The 18,559-nt window shown below is 45.2% G+C and overlaps 1 protein-coding gene and 1 long non-coding RNA gene across 3 annotated transcripts in view; one reads left to right on the top strand and one right to left on the bottom strand.

Moving 5' to 3' along the window:
* Positions 1 to 1,394: 1,394 nt before the first annotated feature.
* LOC132248828 (uncharacterized) lies at positions 1,395 to 18,539 on the bottom strand. The gene is made up of 2 exons (XR_009460272.1): positions 17,270 to 18,539; positions 1,395 to 2,678 (listed from the first exon to the last, which is right to left on the bottom strand). It is a non-coding gene; the product is annotated as an uncharacterized LOC132248828 (long non-coding RNA).
* SYNE3 (spectrin repeat containing nuclear envelope family member 3) overlaps positions 13,312 to 18,559 on the top strand; it is a 111,952-nt gene continuing 106,704 nt past the window's right edge. For both annotated transcript variants that reach the window (XM_019481628.2, XM_059723200.1), the window contains exon 1: positions 13,312 to 14,158. The gene's annotated coding sequence lies outside the window, so the exon portion shown is untranslated. The remainder of the gene's footprint in view (positions 14,159 to 18,559) is intronic.

Genomic DNA, 18,559 nt, shown 5'->3' with positions numbered 1-18,559 from the left:
TGAAACTATGCATGTGCATTTGTTTTTAAATAGGTATGTATAAATGTTATTTTAAATTTCCATCATAAAAACATATACCTGGAACCTCATTGTGACTCTAGAATAGTTTTGTGATGGTAAGATGGTACTCTAATCCAGGTAGGTAGGGAATAGTTTCTTACCTGTGACACAATTTAAAACACATCATGATTTTTTTGTTATAAGCGGCCATAAGCAGTGTCTTATTAACGCTACCTGTAGTTTCCAGTGAACATCATGTTATCAACAGGGATCTGGGTTTTCTGTTTCCCATGGTGGGGCGGCAGGGGGGGAATCCCAGAGCTTCCCTTTTCCGTAAGAAAAATGCAGACTTTGCAGTTTTGCAAAGAGCTCTCTGCAGGCTGGGGGAAGCAGGAGAAGGGTGGTCAAGCAGGGGGCATCATGTGTATGTGTGCAGGTACACAAGCACATGGCCGCCAAGCAGCTTGGACAGCAGCTCCTGCTGGTAAATCTGGTGGGGACAGGGGCAGGGGCTGCTGACCAGCTGGGGCAGCACATGGGGCTTGGGGCCTGGGGCTGGAGCGTGCGGATGCAGGGCCCTGGCGGGGAGCAGAATGGAGCTGTAGGTGGGTCATCGGGGGGGGGGACTCCCCACCACTGCGTGCTCCCAGGGTGCATGTGGGAGGCACATGCCCCCCAGATCGGGGCATGGGGCAGGGCTCCCCACCAGTCTTCCTCAGCTGAGCAGGTGGGACCCAGCATGGCTGGGCAGAGTGGGGCCAGGCAGGGAAGGTCTATGCTGCTGCAGGCCCTGTGCCACCCTGGCAAACCACTCCAGCCTGCCCAGCAGCAGTGGGGGTGGCAGTACAGCGTTGTGCTCCTCACTGCTGCCAGGCAGGCAGTGGGCACCTTGCTATGGTAGTGTGGAGCTCTCAGCAGCAACAAGCTTCCACACTTGGCTCTGCCTCACTGGGTCCTGCCTTTTGGGCTGTAGAGGTCTCGGGGGGGCGGGGCAGGGAGCAGGGCGTGGAGCCTGAGCCCACAGCAGGCAGCCTGCGCACATCCCTTCCCTATCATGGGCTGCGCTTCAGCTATGCTGCCCGTGGGGGAAGGGAAGCCAGGCCCCATGCTCTACTCTGCCATAGCAGCCTCTGCCTCCTGCAGGTGGCAGCTGGGGCTCAGGGGCTGCTGTGGGGGGCAGGGGTCTGTGGACCTAGGCCCCTCGCCCTGTAGTCCTGGCAGCTGGGGGCCTCTGGCAGGGCTGGGGGGCATGGGTGGGGTGTGAGGGGCACTGGCAGGGCTGGGGGGGCTGTGGGTGGGGAGTGAAGGGTTTGGATTTGTCCTGGTGAGCGAAGGGGGCAGAGGGAGATCTGATTTTTCCATGATGGAAAAACCCAAAATCAAACACCAACATGTATAGGTATTTAGAATTTATTTTATTATAGTGATTGAGGCACTAGTAGGCTTCCAAATTGTTTTAAAATTGTAAATATATCAATAAAACATTGTGTTCAATTGATACGCGTATATATAGCTGTATTTCATTTTAATCACGGATTTTGGGGCTGTTAACCAGAGTATTTGAGATTTTTACACGGGGGAATACCAGGATTCCTAGTTATCAGTTGCTTATAATTTAGCAGGGCTCCAGGTTTTCATTTTTTTTTTCTTTACTGAAACCACCATGAGCCTGCCTGCCTGCCTGCCTTTTGAAAAAAAAAATGTATATGTTACTCTCTTAAAGGTCTAACAATGTTATACTTTGAAACAGTGACTTGGAAATTTGGCAGAGGAGTGACTATATATCACTTTACCAGTACTCATAGGCAGATTCAATTTTGATCCAGGTTGGCTGCACCCCCTGCTCCTAGCTTCTTTCCCTGTGCTCCCCTTACCCCACCCCATGGGCAGGCACACCATGCTGTGATGGCAGAAGCTGAGGACTTTCCAAAATCAGGTAAGAATTCCCCCTCCCTCCTCTGTGCCTTTAAACTTCTGGCATAGGAAGAGAAGACTCCCATCACTGCTGATGTCCTGGTCCCTGCTTCCCTGCTCTAGCCAGGCCCTACAGGGAGAACTGTGAGGAATTAGGCTCCAACAGGGACAGCAGGAGGTGGGGGTGAAGCCACCAACTGTCCCTGGCTGCATTCAACTGTACAGCTGTGCCTTACAGCCCTGGCTGGAGCAGTTCTGGGGCTCACTTCACACCTGGGCCAGCTAGGGACAGCAATGGGTAGGGTTTCCCTTTCCTGCATCCAGAGTCATCAGTAGAGATGGGAAGGGGAGAGGGAGGAGAAGGTGTTGAGTAGGTGGGATTCTTGCCTGCTTCAGGGGCTGCTGCTCCCATGGGATGGGTCAGACTCTGGGGAGCCCAAGGATCTGCAGCTGCTGGAGACCAGAGCTATGGAGCTACACTGTGGATGTGTGGGGGAGGAGACACTGCATTTCCACGGGATTCTCCCTGGTTAGTATTGAAAATCTGCTTACTGACTAGGTTACATGTCCTTGAAAACTGCAGTTTACATGCTCAGCAGTCTTCTTGCTGTTTGAGCTAAATTACCAGGTTGTTTTTTCTTCAAGCTGAGAAGACTTTTCTTGCCACTGCTGCTTTGAGCTTTGTCAAAACCAGGCGCCAGAACTGAGTGCAGGGAGCCTTCCCTGCTGAGCTCGACGTGTGCTACAGTAGACAATGGGTAGATCTGTTGGAAGAGAGCAGAGATTGGAACAAAGCTTTGAGGTGGCAGAGGAGAGTTGGGGCTGAAGTAGACTAGGAGCCAGTGTGGGATGAGAGGGAGTCTGACACTTGGTGAGATGAGTTAGAGGTGTGACGCTAAGGCTGGGAACCAGTGAGATTGGAGAGAGATTGCTTAACTACTTTCCCATTCCACACCCCAAAGTGGTGAGATATTGAATCTGGATGTGTAACTGAGGCAGACTGCAACTAGCAAATATGGAGGCTGATCAGATCAGCTGCGAGGGTGAGGGGAAACTCACTGGTCTGGAAAGTGATGTGGGATGGGACAGGGGAAATAAGACTAACAAGGGTTAGAAGAATGGGACTGGGATGTACAGCTGGCAGCAAAGGTGACCGAAGTGACCTGGCAGTGCAAGTAGAAGTGTTTCCCTTGCTGAGAACATAGGCAATGCTACAGGTGTAGCAGCTCCAAAAACAAAGAGGAAGCTGCTGCTTGGGACTGCTCAGAACCTGTCAGCTGTAACTTCCATCTGTATGAGCCTATAGCAATACATGAAGTTACCTAAATCGCCCTAGTTTTAACCCTGGGTGGAGCAGTTTTACTACACTTTCTGTGAGCCTGTAGCTATTTAAGTGTAACAGTTAGTCATAACAGCTGCTGTTTGCTTCCAAGCAGCAGCTTTCATAACCCTTTCCCCCTGCTCCCTCCCACCTCTGTCTGTACCCCAAGCCTGGGATGGAATACAAGATCCATCTTAGAGCCTCAGCATTCCTCTGCTCTTGGTTATCAGAGACAAACTGGTGAAGGGATGATCCTGCCCCAAGCAGGGAAGATCTAAATGACTTTTGGAGGTCCCTTCCAGCCCTACTTCTTTAAGTCTCGTGTTTCCTATACTATGGGCCAAAGACTGCAAGCTACTACAGCCATTTGTTCATCCTGAGTTCAAGTGCCAGAAGTTTGTGTGTCAGGTATCTAGGTTGTAGCCATATTGGCCTAGAGGAAAAGGCAATTGGGGCTTGTGGTAGAGGTGACATCTTTTATTAGACCAAGAATTTTGCCAAAAATGTCTTTTAATTGCAAGCTTTTGGGCACGAACTCCCTTCATCAGGTATCAGAGTAAAGATTGTAAAAGTTGTCCTGGGTAGAAATGAAAGATGATATTTCATAGGATCTCACAGAGGAGTCAATATATGGAAAACGCCTCTGGGCAAGCAGTTCTTATCTGGTAAGGAGTCTCTCAGCTCTTGTGAGCCTCTGTGATGATGCAAATTACCTTGAACAATGGCAGGAGCAGTATCTCAGGTTATGGGTGATCAGAGTTGCTTCCTTCTTGGGAAATTATGAAGATTTCTTTTAAAAAAATCAGCTAGAATTTTATATCTTCCATGTGTCAGGTATCCAGGTTGTAGCTATATTGATCTAGAGGAAAAGGTAATCGGGGCTCGTGGTCTGTGTGATCAGTTTAAGTTCCAACACAGCTGATGTTCCTACTGGATTCCAAAAACCACATAAGAATTGCTGTGCAGCTCTTATAGGCTAAGATCACGACAGGGGAACACCATGTATCTGGGTCCGTGAAGGCAGTTATTTCTGGGAATGCTTAAGGAAAAACTTCTTCTGGTGTGGTTTAGTACCTGCCGAGGTGTTGGGGCTGAAAGCCTACTTCATGGAAATGGGAAGTTCCTCTCTAGCTTGCTTCTGTGCTTATATGGCTGAGGACAGGCGAAACTTGGGGGTATCTTAACCCCAAGCCTCCGGGCTTGGGCCTGCACATAGAATACCTGCCAAAAGACTGGAAATATCTGAAGCCCCCAGTGGGGGCAGAGGATGCTTGCTGGTTGTAGGGCCACTTATGGTTCCGGACTGACTCATAGATTTGGACTTGATTTGGCTGATTTTGCTTGGAACATGAACAATTTATTTTTAAAAGTGCCTTGAAAAGAAAATAAGAAATGAAACAACTCCATTTAAAAGAACACCACTGAAGTTGTACAGTTGAGCACCCAAAAGCTGGGAGCTACCAGAATTAAAGTTACTTGAGCAACTGACTCCTTTGTGCCTTTGCATGTGATGGGAGCATATGACTTTTCCAGAGGCTATTTGCTGCCTTCAGTGCATGTTGTATCTTAGGGTGACTCAGGGTGGTGTAATGAAGACTCCTATCAATGGGATTTCTCCTTCATTGTAGAAGTTAGAAGATGTAGAGCAGTTCTCCATAACTTCAGGTTGTACACAGTTGATGAATTTCAAAACCTAATTTATATATGACTGCTTACTTCCTTAAGCAAGGGGTGGTAGTAGGGATGGGGGATCATCCAGGCAGGGCTTGGCTTATCTGCTTGGCTTATCTCCTCACACCTTGTGGCACCCTTCAAAGGATCTGGCAGCACCCCAGGGTACCTGTTTGAGAATTACTGGTGTAGAACAATTAAGGTAGGGGACAGCAGGAAGAGAGAGAACAGTTTCATGGCAGTGTTGATGCAGTCCTAGAGAAATGTGGAATTCCTTCGCAGACATAAGGAATCTGTGTGATGCTGGACAAGTCCCTTAAACTGCTTTTCATAGGCAAGGAGTTCTTAGGATGGTGTCTTAGTACCCGCTATGCAGTTGGGATAGACAAGCTTTTAAATCCAAGACATTCTTCAATCACTCCTATTGCCCGATTTGAAATGGGGTCTGATTTGCCAGACATGCCTCCTATCACTTTCTATAAAATAAGGGAAATGTTCCTTCATCTCACAGGCATGCTCTGAAAATAAATGTTTATGAACAGCTCCTTTCCTACTGTAAGAAAGCCCTTGAGGAAACTAGTAATTCTGCCTTTGGAGTAGGTTTTGACTAGTATGCTGTTGGTAGGGCAAAGGATCACACATCAAGCAATCACAAAAATTGAGAATCTGGTTTGAACTGAGTGATGGAAATGTTCTGTGGGAAAACAGTAAGATGTGATTAACGTCTATTAGCTGTGTGCACCAGGTGGCCAAATTATGGTTCTGCAGACTACCTTAATTCTGGCATTTCTTAACTTCCAGGTACTTGACTTTGCAACCCTGGTGTCCTTATATAGAGCAGGGGTGTAGGTTGTAGCCATGTTGGTCTAAGGAAATAGGCAGACAAGATTTCTTGGGTGAATCTGATATCTTTTATTAGACCAACCCACATAGTTGGAAAATAATTATTAAGCAAGCTTTCGGGTTCAAAAACCCTTCGTCAGGCTAAGGAAGTTATATATTATAAGTCTTATATAGAGCATATATTTATACATCACACCAGTGACTTTTAGCTCTTTTAAACAAGCGGCAATAGCAACATGCTAGGGGTCTATAAAAGCAATACTCTTTCACACTTATAGTAGCATGGTAAATAGGGACAAAATAGACATTAAGCACAAATCTAAACATGTCCTGCTAGATGGCTTATCTATTCTCTTTACTTTTCATAAATTGTCAGTCTCCTGACAATTTACACAGTAAATGTTGTTATGATCATTGGATATATGAGCCTGTTTAATCAACTGTCTTGTTTCCAAAAAAAAAAAAAAAAAAAGTATCTATGCAAAAACTAGTGTGTGCTGGGGGGGCCTAAAGAGGGAGGCTAGCTAAGGTTCTTGATCACCTGTTGATGATGCCTTCAGTCGAAGTTTAGACAGCTGCATATCCTAAGGCAGTGGGACAGCTGTGTGGTGACAGACTTGCTTTGAGGAACTGAATATGCAGCATGTACTTGGGAAGACTTTAACTTCCTCCAGAGAGGAAACATTTCAAGTCAAATTAAATGCAACCAATGCCACCACAGATTTAAATGTGTGCACCTAATTTAGAGAGAGATTTGTTTAATCCCTGTGTGTACTGGCACTGACTGACCAACTTCTTCTATGAAACTGGTCATTAGCCAGAAGTGCCCTAAAGAATCGAGACAAACAGAGGATGCTATAAATTAGTGCGTTTGCCAAGCACCACAAGCTAGCTGTTCTTATCTGACAAGAGCAGCACCAGAACTCAGCTGATTCTGCAAGAAGGCTTGGAAGTGTAATTTGAACCTTCCTGCATCAGTCAGGGTTAACCAATTTTTGCTGATCTTCAGTCAGGTTACTTAATGAAACTAGACAACATGGCTTCACTGATTTCTCATCTCTTTCACTTTTATTTCATGAGGATACACACTGGCCTGTTCCAAGCTTCCAAATTTTTCAACAGCTCGTATTCCCATATGGATCACCACTTACAGTGATGTTGCTTGATAGAGGCGGTTGGTGTCGTTAGAAACTGGGAATTTGACTTTACTAACTTAGGACAGAGTATAAGTGATCAGAATCTGTTTCAGATCTGTAACACAACAGAAATTCAGTGCACATAAGCTGCTTTCTAAATGGCTGAAACCAGTTTAAAATAAACTTGGATGGATATAGTATCAGACTTAACTGATATAGGATAAATCAGTTTACTGAACTTCTGTCCCAAATCCCCTCCAGATTCAAGCTAACTCACAGTCCCCCAGCATTCCAGGATGCTTTGAACCTCCTCAGCAAACCTCCACCCCCCCCACCCCCCTTGCAGGGTGGGCAAGCTGTCCTTGGCCCAAGCTGTCTGCTCCAGCCAAGCGGAAGGTATGATCTAGCACCCCCTGGCTTCTGGTCTATGTCAGGCATGTGGCTGCATTTTCAGAATCAAAAGCGAATGTCTGTTCATTTATTTATTGGTTTAATCTATGCAGTTCAGACTAACCTGTGAAGATTGAATTGATTCAGCCTTGGGCTTTTTGACTGTCTGCACTTAGGCACTGTGACTGACTTCCTGGGGAACCAGTGAAGTGGACTACCCAGACTGCTGCCAAATGTGTAAAATAAATACATTGGAAAAACGGATTCTACGATACCGTAAGACAGGTGGGTAATTATTTGGGCTGGAAGGCCACTTAAGGGTTTTTGGTGAGCTGTCATGGACTGGGTCAGCACCCCTTTCCCCTTACTGGCAACAACTCATCAAAACTCCCTAAGTGGCTCTGTCCTATGCTCAGCTGGGAAGATGGGATGGGGCCACAGGCAGGAAGGAAGCAGTGTCTGGGAGTGGCATGGGTAGGCAGGGCTGGGTCTGGGATTGGGATCATGGGGTTATTATAGTGTGGAGCTGGGGACCAGGGCAGAGCTGAGATCTCCACACCCACCCCTGCCCATGGGACCAGTGCCTGTCACAGGGACATGCAAGGAGTGGGCTGTGACTCGGCCATGTTCTGGCCCCCGGCTCTGTATTGTCACCCCCCCATGATCCTAGCCCCCACCTGCCCGTCTCACTCTGACACTGCTCCCCACCTGGCCTTGGCCCCGTGTCATCCTCCTGGCCAAGTGCACCCTACTCAGGCAGGTCCCAGGCTGGTTGCTATGAAGACCCTGTGACCCACCCCACTCCCCCCTCCATTCCACCCAGCGCCCCCAGTGGATGAGGGTGCCCAGGCAGTAGGGCTGGGTCTGGCAGTAGTGGCAGTGGCACCTGGAAGGAGCTGCTGCTTCTGGGAAGCAGAGTCTGGCCACTGCAATGTCCCATCCCTGCTGTGCGCCTGGGGGTGGCAGGACGCATCACATGCACCACGGCCTGGGTTGCACCCCCTCATCTGGGTTCAGCAGGGCCGTGAGACCCACAGCTGAGCAGGCAGGGGCTTGGCCGTGGATCAAGTGGGCCAAGGAGAAGAGCAGAGCCCCCACCTGTGCTGTGCCCAGACTGAGCCGTGCAAAGCCCCCAGGAGCTCATGCTACATCTCCCACAGGCAGTGTCCCGCAGGGGCTGGGCGCTTGCCTCAGATGGAGGTGGCTAGAGCAGGGAAAGCCATGCCAGGTGCTCTTGTCCCAGATGGACCCCCCAGTGCAGGCTTCTAAGGGCCTCCTGAATCCCAGATGGGCAGCATTGGCTGACCAGCAAACCCCCTCAAGGAAGAAGCTGCAGGGGAGCCGCTAGCAAAGGCCCTGCCCGTGCTATGCTGCCCCCTTCCCCTGCAGGGAGTCACGGTGGGGCCTTTCCCTTGTGATTTGACAAGAGCCTTGTGCCTCCTGCTCTCTTGGCTGATTTAGTCCCAAGTCGGTTGGCACACTGGCAGGGACCGCTGCTGCCAGAACTGCTTCTCCAGATCCAGCACCTGCTCCTTGCATAACAGCATCCACCGGGTTGTCGTCTTGGCGGTGCCCGGTGGCAGCACAGGGCCCTGCAGGCTTGGCTCCGGCCTGCTCAGTCGCATAGATAGCATAAGGTGCCTTAAGGTGTCTACACGTAAGTAAAGGTGCCTTAACTAATCGCGCCTAAATCTGATACCTGCTTTATGCGGGTATTAAATTTAGGCATGATTAACCTAAAATGGCCATGTTTAAGGTGCATGAAGGGTGCACACATGTAGACCTGTATCCTTCATGTGCCTTAAAAATGGCTGATGTAACTTAAATCACCACATGTAGATGCGCTCACTGAGAAGTGCTGTTATAAGTACAACTCTTAAGCACAGAAGTATGTGGGCTGGGCAATATTCCCTTAGAGCAAACTCTTCTCTCCAGAATAACAAGGAATCATTTACTCCTGTTTCAAAGTACTGGAGTTAGGACACAAGGCTTGAAGATACTGAGCCCTTCCTGTGAAGTTCTGAACCCCTTCCACACTTGTAGAAGGCAACAGGGATTGATGTTGCTCAGCACATTTCAGTCCTGAAAAGTGCTAAGGATTTCCTGGAAGTCTGCGTGTAGAAAGTTAATTTGACTCTACTGCATCATTGTGATACTATTTTTCCAAATTCCTGTAGCGGGCAATTAAACCTCATAGACAAATGCTCACTTCATCCCAGTATAAACACTTGAAAATGGGTTTGGAGGAAGCAGTGGTTACACTGTAATTTATGACAGTGTAATATAATAAGTGTGTGTGTGTGTGCGTGCGCGTGTGTGTGTGCGTGCACGTGCACGCAGTTCCCTACTCCTCTGGCTTCTAAATGGTAACCTGGTTAGTGCCCAGGTTTGTTTTGGTTTTAGCTTTTGATTGTAGCCAAACATGGCTAGGCAACTGGAGAAAAAATGCATGTTCAATCATAGACTCTATTTTGGGGGCACTAATCCAAGGGAAGACTGCTACATTCTACCTTGGCATAAAACCTCAGTTGTGAAAGGGTTAAGGTACATGTACCAAGGCAGGAAAGTGGAAATAAAAGTTTGTTTCAGGAACTGCAGAATCTTAACATGATTTGGCAAGGGCCATTTGGCCTTGCACCTGTTTCCCACCAGCTGAAAGACTGCATACAAATATAAATGTGAAACTGTACTACATAAAGCTCAAATACTAGAGAGCAGAATGAATGGTATAGATAGAGACCATTTCTAAGCTATTATGTGTCAGGAAGTTCAAGGTACCAAACTAACATTTGCCACTGTATGTTGTGGATTATGAAGCCAGTAAAAGGAGAGGAGAGAATGCAGCTGGGTGCCATTTGTTGCCATTTCAATAAACTAATCTTTGCTATGTGTTTTGCATAGGAGTCTAGAGGGAAAGAAATGTACAGCAAATTACGTGGGAGTAAGTAAAAGGGTAAAATAGTTTAGGCATTGGACTGGGACTGGAGAGATTTGGCTTCAAATCCTGGCTCTGCTCTCGGTTCCTTCACAGGATCTGATGAAGCCCTCTACTTACAAAATCTTATGCTATACATCTCTCACCTTATTAATATATAAGGTGCAAATTGAACCCTGCCTTCTGCCTGATAACTAACCCAACTAATTACATTTTTCTCCATTAGCATCTCTGTGACTGGACAATACAGCTGGGGAGGGATTTTCAAAAATACTTGGCCTAAGACAAATCCAGCTTCTCCTGAAGTCAGCAACACACTTGGCAAAGAGAAGCCAGTATTTTTTTTTTTTAACCCTAACCCTTTTTCTCTTCCTTAGTTACCCATTTATAAAATGAAGGTTGTACATCCTTTCTCTCATCCATTTGCTATTTTGATTAGATTGTCCCTATTTTGAAAAGTTGAGTAATTTGAAATATGTATGCAGAGTACAAAGTCCAGGGGCATCTGGACTTCGGTGCTACTGTAATTCATTTATAAAGATGCATTTTGCTCTGGGTTGTGAGCAAAACATCCTTTTTATTGAATACAATTTACAGCTATGAACAATTAAGTATATGAATTGTAACTCTGATAGTAGACATTTGTGACAGTAATATATAAAAGTAATGCAAAATAGTTTAGAAATCAAAAGTTGTTTAATTGACATCTTGTTTAAAAAAAAAACAGAGCAAAGGTAGTGGTGAGAGTTGCATCTTCATTCTACCTTTTTTTCACTGTATTCATTTTATTTTTCTTACTATGGGTCATAGAGAAACATGGGCAAAATGCACAAAAGTGTTACAAATAGCTTATAAATCAAATCTGTTTTCTGCCCCTTGTTTTAAAAACAGACAAAGTATGTTGGTGTTTCTTCATGTTGCTCTTCTACTATGTTTCCAGCATATATTTTATTTTTCCCACTTAAAATCTAATAGAATCCTTCCTAAAATAAATAAGCTAAGGATTCTTTCTTTTTTGGGGGGGAAGCATTGAGAACTGTGCAGCATGGTATATTTTGGAAGTAAATTGAGAAGGAAACTGAAATTTAGAGAGCTAAATGGAGCTTGTGGGGGTGACCCAGAGAGCCTAAAGGAGAAGGACACTTACATTCTGCTTAAGTCTAAAATTGCAGTTGTAAAAATCTTTGCTCAGCTGCTGCCTTTTCCTTGAGGTGCCTCCATAGGTACCTTACTGCCATCCCGAACAATTCCCCAAGATTCTAGAGTTTGGCATCTGCACCTGTCCTGAATTTGCCCCAGTTTTGAGAGGGCTGAGCAGGTTGGTGCATAGCCTAATCTTAACCCCAGCTGGGGTCCAAAAACAAAGTATTCCTGTGCGTAATCCCCCACAGGCTTTCATCTGGTAGATGTTGCCTTAGAGCATCTCTCAGTGAGTCTGGCTTCTTACAAAATGCAGTTGCAGCAGCCCCTGCTAAAATGAGGTTGGTCACCTTATGTAATGGCTATTGGACAGATCACTCAGCCAGGAAGTGGGAGACTCTGTAACTTAATGCCTTCCTTAGCCTGAGAAGGTTCAAATCACATTTCTGATACTTCAGAAGTGTGCTCTAGACACCAAGTGAAAGGCTGGGCTGGAATACAACCCTTCCTGCTGAAGAAATGAATGAAAGATTTATCAGCCTAGACGGGGACAAAGCAGGAGGATTGCTGAGAGGTTAAGGTGCTCAACTGGGAAGTGAGACACCTCTGTTTTAACCTCCTCCCAGCACTGCTTCTGTGTATTAGCCAGTAAACACTAACTCCACTTTTGTTTTAAAGGAAGAGAAAGCCATGTTCTTGTTCTTCTGTAGAACGGCTGTAGATGAGGAAAAGAAGCCTTCCGTGCAGGGTGGAGCAGCCAGAGTCAATTACTGCACACTTAGCAAAACAGAAACCGGATCAATCAGCTGGGGATTGGTGCGCCTTCAGGAAAATGCAGACCTGATCCAATCTCTTTGTGGCCCAAATTCGGCCCATGAGCCATAAATTGCCAACCCTCAGCTTAGTGGATGTAATTTCTTTCTTTCTCTAGTGAAATAGTAATATCTATATAAAATTACTTTATAATGGCATGATTTATTCCTCTTTCCACATGGGATTAGCTATTCTTCTATAAAACACCATCATATTATATAGCCCTATCCTCACTATGATGACTTTACCAAGATACTTAAAGTAGTATAGCATTCTAGTGAAGACAAGCCCTGAATATTTGCTTGCAATGTTCTTGAGCCTATTTATTTTCTTTTATCAGTTTCCAGCATACATAATATACTGCTGAGGACCAAGAGGGCTTTTTCCTACAGTTGCTGAGTGGAGAAAAGCCTTTTGGGTCCTCTCACAATGCTTACGGTATAAAGGCAGGAGACCAAAAATAAACAGGGTCAGGACCAGCAAGACCAACACGCAGGGGAAACAATATCGTTAACAAGAATTGGAGGTCTATATTTGTTCCGGTAAGTGTTGAGTGTCATGGGGGTGGAGGGATAACTACATCCCTCAGATAATACCTTTTGGTGTTTGGTTATAAGGTTTCTTTGTGCGTGGAAAAACAGATGCAAGACTAGATGGGTCTGGCCTGTGCTTCGCTCTTCGTGCACTTTGCCTTCTGGTACATGTGGAACGTAGTTTCCCTCCTCCATGTCCCTCTATGTGCATTGGAATGCAAGACTAACATAATGGAGAAAAATACCTTTTCTGAGAATCAACCATCTGTTTTAGAGCACTCTGAATAAGAAAATCTCTGTATAAAATGAACCACTGCATAAATAAAGCAGTTCAAATTCACTGCTGGCAAAAGTGGAGTCTACTTTGACTTTTTATGCTAGTTGTAATAGCGTTAGAACTAACCTAGTAACTGTCATATGTAATACTAAGAAATACAGTATAGAGTTCTATGGGAAAACAAAGGCATTTGACTATTATTCCCAGTTTAATTTAATTGCACTGTTTTTGAGACAAAAATCAGTGTATTTTATTAACGTTTTTCCAATGTGCCAAAAGATCCCAGTGTTGCCAAAATATAAACGTAGATTGTTGCTTCACAGCCGCCCCCCCCCCCCCCCCCAACATGCCATGTGACTCAGGGTAGTGTTACTTTTGTGGACACCCTCCAAAACATACCATGTGACTCATGGAAATGTTATTTTCACGTGAAAAATCTTCAAAGTCTGTAACATACAATATAATAAATCTATTTCATGCATATCTGAAGAACTAATCAGACCAGTTCCTTACTGTGTTTAAATTGGCAAATCTTTATTGGATTATGAAATTATGGTGATTTGCATCATCTGAAGAGCCAGTCGGTTGTGTTAATTTTTTTCTATGAGCTAGGCTTTCTTCTATCACTTGCCCATAAAGATGTGTGTTACACCTAAAAGAAATGCATAAAAGCGCTTCCTATGTTCCTTATTGAGTGTCTTTTATTAAGGGGCATTTCTAAGGCTGCAATAATATGTCCAAACTTACATTTCTTTTATGACCAAAAACTCCCGTTTTAATAACTGTAGACCAGATGATTTGGGAAATTATGTTCCCCAATGAATTCTGCTTGAGTTTATGAATTCTCTGTATATAGTTTAATCTAACTACAACTCCACTTTTACTCTAAAGCAAGTCTGCCTTCTTTGTTGCCTGTTGATGGTCTTTTACTCAAATAGAAACATCTATGGCCAATCCAAGAAAATCTAGCCATCCAGGTGGGCTAATAACTAAGCAACAAATTATCTGATAGGGCTAATCAGGATATTGCATGACCAGAGAAGATTGTAATTTTCTCACCAGGAATTTGAGAAGAAGAAAAGCAGAAAGAAAGGCTATGCAAAAGGAGGAATTTGGACTTTCAGAGGGTCCTGATCTGTTTCCAAAGACTATTGCAGAGTGGTGAGGAAACTGATGCACCAAAGAGTGAGTGGGAGTTTTACTCTTGTCAGCGTCCATATCTCTTCATTTTTCAGCATGAAAGTTTTATGTGTTTCAACTGTCATATCTACAGAGTGGTTAGCTGTCTCTGGAGTGCCCAAAGTTGGAGTGCTGGGAAAGGATGTGAGCATAAGCTGATAGGGGGGTCTTAGCAGGGTCTGAACAGGTGCTGGAGTCCTCCAGCAACTGAATCATGAAACCTCACTTCTGTGAAGGCATAGAAGAGTCTGCCCAGGAAATATCAGAAGACAAAAGAGATGATGCTAGAAAGACTAGTTAGACCAAGGGAAAGTCTAAGTATAGGACTGGACTGTAGGTTCAGTGTGTAGAGCTGTCCAGCCGAGGGAACTTTACCATGACACTCTTATCCATGAATGTCATTTTTGAGAGCTCAGAATTAAAGATTATAACTAGTGTCCCATATAAAGCTGTGTACTAGTGCCCTTAAGTAATGGTACCATTGCATTTGAATGCTAGAGTCCCTTGCTCAATTTTGAGGAGGAAAAGAAGCTTTCTATAAAAGTTTTAGTAGCACCCTCTGGTGTTTTTACACACTCCATACAGAATCAGGTGCTGTTAGCAGGTCTGAGTCCAGAGTAAAGCTCTTTAACATCTTTACTATGTTAAAAAAAGCCTCCATGTTGACGCCTATATCATTCCAAAGACGTGTATCACTGGCAGGATATACTTAAGCCCTGCCTTTCCCTTTGCAGGTCACTTTTGCAAGTCTGCCAAGTGACTTGTAATGTTTGAATAATGAGTTTATATCAGTCTGCAAATAACATACAAAGAAATGTCATGATTTGTATAACACCTACCTGGCATCAGTTCCAAGAATAAATAAGTGGGTGTGTTGCATTAAAAATAGGAGTCCAACTACCTTTTCACATGATAAATACCTCCATCTCGTTGTAAAGATGCTGCACAGGCTATGCCTAAAGATGAAGAGGTGGTTATGCCATTGTTACTTTTGCATGCTAGCAGCTGTATTTGGTACTTCCCACCAGTCTCTTGGGCATTCTGCCTATCACAGGAAACACTCAAAACTGCTGCACATTAAAACAAACCACAAATGTTTCTCAGTGAGAAACAGAGATGTTTTCTTGGAAGGAAGAAATGCATGCATTTCAAGAATGAGCTCCTTTCTTCTAAGAAGTACTTTACTTTTCCACTTCATTTTAATCCCTTCTTGGTTCTACAGGTGTGGTGGAAATTGTTTTTATGGTTTGCATAAAGCACTGGCTTTGTAAAAACAATGACTGATTTGTTTAATTCATGTTGGTTGCCTGTATAATGAACCGTATAACTAAGCATGTCTAAAACTACACTTGCTATAGCAAAATCTGATCAATCTATACCCCATTTATTTAATGTTGAACCTGCATCAAAAGCTGGTAAGGGATAACAATGCATCAACACTGAGTAATGTTACAAGAGAATTTGAATGCAACTCTGATTAAATGCTAAAGACAACACTTAATGTGCACAACACAGGCAAGTGCAAGTAGTCTGTGAAGGAAACCTTTCTGAAAGCACTTTTTTGTCTTAAGAGATCAGCGTCTAATCTTTTCTTCTTATCTGGTAGACTCATAGTAAATGACTCACTACTTGCATTTGTGCTACTCTTGAGTACAGATGCATAGTATAAATACAGTTAGCATCAATCATCTACTTCCTTAGTAAGGAGAAGAAAATCAGTTGTGGAATGGGGTAAGTGCCACTACTCCAGCATTGTACTCCCATCAACCAGTTCTGTGGAAACTTCCTTAGGAACATCGTAGACACCCCTATTTTGCAAGGGATGGACTGGCCATCCTCCAGGTCATCAATCCTATTCAATCACATAGAACATATTTCTAAATGAACTCTGTCACTCCTACCTAGGTGTGTGTGTATTGGTAGGGTGGGAGAGTAAGACTGAAGAAGTACCCAAAGCAAAGATAGAAGTAAGGAGCTCTTAACAGTTCACTGGTAAAAAATACAGGAGCCAGTGCAGAAGCATGTGGTCTATATGTGGATATATCCAGTGTGATCAACTCTGAAATTAATCCTCACGCACCTTGAATGAGCTAGGGAGCTAAGTATTGGCCAGATTATGCCTGTGAAGAAACTGAGCCAGGCAGGGGTGTCTGGTACCTCCTGAGTCTTGGGGGCAGGGGGGGAAAGAAGGGGGCACAATTTATGGGCGGGCCTGGGGGAGGCCAAAAGCCCCATATCCTATACTTCTGTTCTGTGGCTTAGTGCTCCCCCTCAACACTGTTGGCCTGCATGGCAAAAAAACTGCCCTGTCCTGAGCGGTGCCAAGTCAGGGGCCAATCTCTGGGGGGGGGGACACGTGCCCACCTCCCCCACCCCCAGGGCCCTCCCTACCAGTCGCTTGTGAAGCCAGGGAAATTAGGGGACTTTAATGTCAGGGAAGGAATTGAAAGCTAAATCAGAGGACAAGCTGCATTAAATCTATCTACAGCTTGACACAGCAATAGCTGTATTATTTTTTTGCCTCTTGCAGTTCTTTCCCATCAGGCCCCACACAAGCATGCAGTGATGCACAGGGAAATGCTGAAATATGCAGGCAGCCTGTCTTTTCAATACTGGTAACTGACAACACTGCCAAGAAAATTTACCAGCCCAAGTGTGAAATTTGCTTCCCCACTCCTATGAAGATGCTAAAGGAAAAATGGTATTTTATGGACTTAAAAGAAAAACCTTACTCCAGATAAATGTAAAAATAGACTTTGTCAAAGCTTTCCCAGTCAGTATATTATAATTTTCCTAGGTTTGAAAAATCCCTTCTTCCAGCAGCTGGAGTTTGCTACAGTACCTATCCCACTTTAATATCATGTAAAAAGGCCTAGGCATTTAACACATAGTGGTTTGGTTATAGCTAAATTCTCTGCTGAAGGCCAAACTGCAGGATGTTCATCTTTTTTGGTCCTTTTTTGGTTATATTAATGGAAAACCCCCTCCCATATTGGTAAAACAAGACCCTACTTGTCACTGTTTCTATAATGTATTAAAATAATATTTAATGTGAACAGGTGTGTTAAATATTTGAGAAGATGGGAAGGGAGAATATATGTTGATCAAAAATGGTACCTGAGTGACACTGGAAGCAACTACTACGATGGTCAGTAGTTTTCAGTCTCTTCATTCCTATTTTGAAGAATCATCAACTGTTTTACATGCATATGCTCACATGGTCACTCCTGTTGCTGTTTGCGGTAGTGTGGAATGACTTTCTCGTTCTCTTGGTGTTCCTATAGTGTTGTTCCTCTGCCTTGGAGGTAGTCATTCAAGAGAAAAGATGAGCTTGTGATTAAGAGCTTGATGTAGGTCTCTGGAGACCCAAGTGTGATTTCATCAGGGCTACTTAAATGGTGAAACTTTTTTTTTTTTAAATGTCCTGATTTGCTTGTCTCTTGAGGTTGGTGACTTAAAGGCCTGGCCCCTGAAGTCATGCAGTTCCCTGGGACTCTCCATTTTCCTTGTTTCTAAGGAAGTTTCTTGTTCTCACAGTTGCAGAGAAAAGCCTAAACACGTGAAGCCCAAAGGTTCAAAACATGAGAATGCAGGACGCTGGCTGCTGTGGTTCTCCTGCTTTACCTGTGACAGGTTGTGTCAGGGTTGGTGGTAGTCTTAGGTGGAGTTGTAGAGCATGGTTTGGATAGGGCTGCTCCTTCTCTGTAGGTCCCTTCTCTAGGATTCTGTGATTTTTCTATGTATTGTTTTTAAATCAGCTATGACTTGTGAATGGGTGCAGCTGCCAGTAGGGGGTTAAACTGGCATGCCGGTCTCTAACCTTTGCAAGGCTGGAGCCTATGACATTTTGCCTCAGTTTCCCATTTGCAAAAGTAAGGAGAAGCCTTCCTTTTTTTCCCTCCAACGCTTGCTCTCCTGTTGTTGAATAAATGCTTCCCAGATCAGGATGATCTTATTGCAGGCCCCTAGCCCCGCTGTACTGGGCACCGTGCAGTCTGGGCTGGCACTGCGACAGGAACCATGGCGCTGAGCGTGACAGTGGACACTGGCAGTCTTATTTCTGCGCCGATTCCCTTGTACCAGGCGTGGGTGGAGCCGTGCGGGACCACAAACCCCTTCTGCAGTGGATGCCCGAAGCCGTGCACGAAGAGCGGGCCCGGGAAACGCCGCTGAAATGCATCCCCACCCCCCGCGCCGGAGGAAAAAAGCCTTGCCAAGGCTCGGGGCAGGGCGCGCCCCTACCCTCCGCTCCGAACGCGGGGCCCGGGCCCGGCGTGACGTCACAATCCCGGCGGTCTGTGACGTCGCGGGCGCTGCGGCGGGGCTTGGGCGCCGCTCGCCCCGGGCCGGTTACATAACGCTGCGGCCGGGCGGGGGCGCCGCGGGGACAGGGCAGGCGGCGGCGGC

The sequence above is a fragment of the Alligator mississippiensis genome, chromosome 2 (genome assembly GCF_030867095.1).
Source record: "Alligator mississippiensis isolate rAllMis1 chromosome 2, rAllMis1, whole genome shotgun sequence".
NCBI lineage: Eukaryota > Metazoa > Chordata > Crocodylia > Alligatoridae > Alligator > Alligator mississippiensis.
Note: the sequence above shows the minus strand (reverse complement) of the source record. Positions and strands in the feature narration are given on the sequence as shown.